We start from the raw sequence: 2500 nt of genomic DNA, 5'->3' as shown, positions 1-2500 counted from the left end.
CCTACTCCTCTTCAGCCGCTTTCTTCTTCTTCCTCTTCCTCCTCCCCTCCTCCCCTTCCTCCTCCCACTCCTCCTCCTCCTCCTCCTACTCCTCCTCCTCCTACCCCCCATCCCTCCCCTCCTCCTCCTCCTCCCCCCTCCTCCTCCTCACCCTCTCCTCCTCCTCCCTCTCCTCCTCCTCCCTCTCCTCCTCCTCCCTCTCCTCCTCCTCCCTCTCCTCCTCCTCCTCCTCCTCTTCCTCTTCTTGTTCACTCACTCCTTATCCCCTTCTTGGAAAAAAAAATTGTCATCACGACGCATAGAAAACGGACATCGCGAGGGAGCACATTTATAAAAAATATTTCGATTCGTGACTTAGAAATTAAAACGAAAAGTGAATTGTTGTTTTTGTTTTTTCGTGTCATTTATTAATCATCATATTCTTTAACTCTAAGGAATAGGTTTATCTATGTATACGGAATGACTGAATGCTTCAGAACTTTTCGGTTTATCTATGATATGTATACTTGTATATACGCATTCACGAATCTAAAAATGTATAAATTCATAAACTGTTATATGAATAAAGAAAATGAAACAATAGTTTGCGATACAAGAGAGGACTCGTTAAATGTAATAAAGTTTCGAGTCAAACGTTTTTTTCGTGTTTATACCTGAAGAGGATTGTCTTTTTTACTCGAAACGTTGTGTTATGTTTTTGGAAATCGGTGTCAAGCTTTTCATCTATTTATCAGTCTACATATCTATTCATCTATCTATTTACTTATCTTGTCAAGCTTTTCATCTATTTATCAGTCAACATATCTATTCCTCTATCTATTTACTTATCTTGTCAAGCTTTTCATCTATTTATCAGTCTACATATCTATTCCTCTATCTATTTACTTATCTTGTCAAGCTTTTCATCTATCTATCAGTCTACATATCTATTCCTCTATCTATTTACTTATCTTGTCAAGCTTTTCATCTATTTATCAGTCTACATATCTATTCCTCTATCTATTTACTTATCTTGTCAAGCTTTTCATCTATTTATCAGTCTATATATCTATTCCTCTATCTATTTACTTATCTTGACAAGCTTTTCATCTATTTATCAGTCTATATATCTATTCCTCTATCTATTTACTTATCTTGTCAAGTATTTCATCTATTTATCAGTCTACATATCTATTCACCTATCTATTTACTTATCTTGTCAAGTATTTCATCTATTTATCAGTCTACATATCTATTCCTCTATCTATTTACTTATCCTGTCAAGCTTTTCATCTATTTATCAGTCTACATATCAATTCCTCTATCTATTTACTTATCTTGTCAAGCTTTTCATCTATTTATCAGTCTACATATCTATTCACCTATCTATTTACTTATCTTGTCAAGTATTTCATCTATTTATCAGTCTACATATCTATTCCTCTATCTATTTACTTATCTTGTCAAGCTTTTCATCTATTTATCAGTGAACATATCTATTCCTCTATCTATTTACTAATCTTGTCAAGCTTTTCATCTATTTATCAGTCTATATATCTATTCCTCTATCTATTTACTTGTCAAGATTTTCATCTATTTCTCAGTCTACATATCTATTCCTCTATCTATTTACTTATCTTGTCAAGCTTTTCATCTATTTATCAGTCTACATATCTATTCCTCTATCTATTTACTTATCTTGTCAAGCTTTTCATCTATTTATCAGTCTACATATCTATTCCTCTATCTATTTACTTTTTTATATATTCATTACACTCGTTATTGTATTCAAGATGATAAAGAGAAATATGTTTGTAGAGAGTGCGAGCACAAAAGGAATCAATAGAATTAGATTATTTGTGAATATATCAGAAATGATACTAACAATGATATTGATAATAATGATGATAATGATGATAACAATAATGAAGATGATGATGACAGTGATGATGATATGAATGAAGATAATGATGATGTATCTGTCTATGAATATCTTTTTTCTTTCTTTCTTTTTCACTCTTTCCCTTTGTCTCTGTCCGTCTCTCTCTCTCAATTTTCTTTTTCACCCTTTCTCCTTGTCTCTGTCCGTCTGCCCCCCCCCCCACTCTCTCTCTCTCTCTCTCTCTCTGTCTCTCTCTCTCTCTCTCTCTCTCTCTCTCTCTCTCTCTCTCTCTCTCTCTCTCTCTCTCTCTCTCTCTCTGTCTCTCTCTCGCTCTCTCTCTCTCTCTCTCTCTCTCTCTCGTCTCTCTCTCTCTCTCTCTCTCTCTCTCTCTCTCTCTCTCTCTCTCTCTCTCTCTCTCTCTCTCTCTCTCTCTGTCTCTCTCGCTCTCTCTCTCGCTCTCTCTCTGTCTCTCTCGCTCTCTCTCTCTCTCTCTCTCTCTCTCTCTCTCTCTCTCTCTCTCTCTCTCTCTCTCTCTCTCTCTCTCTCTCTCTCTCTCTCTCTCTTTCTCTCGTCCTCCTTCTCCCTCTATCCTTCCCCCTCTTTTAACATCTTCACATTTCCACACTTATCTTGACAAAC

This window comes from Penaeus vannamei, chromosome 19, assembly GCF_042767895.1.
Source record: "Penaeus vannamei isolate JL-2024 chromosome 19, ASM4276789v1, whole genome shotgun sequence".
Classification (NCBI taxonomy): domain Eukaryota; kingdom Metazoa; phylum Arthropoda; class Malacostraca; order Decapoda; family Penaeidae; genus Penaeus; species Penaeus vannamei.
This window is presented reverse-complemented; position numbering follows the sequence as displayed.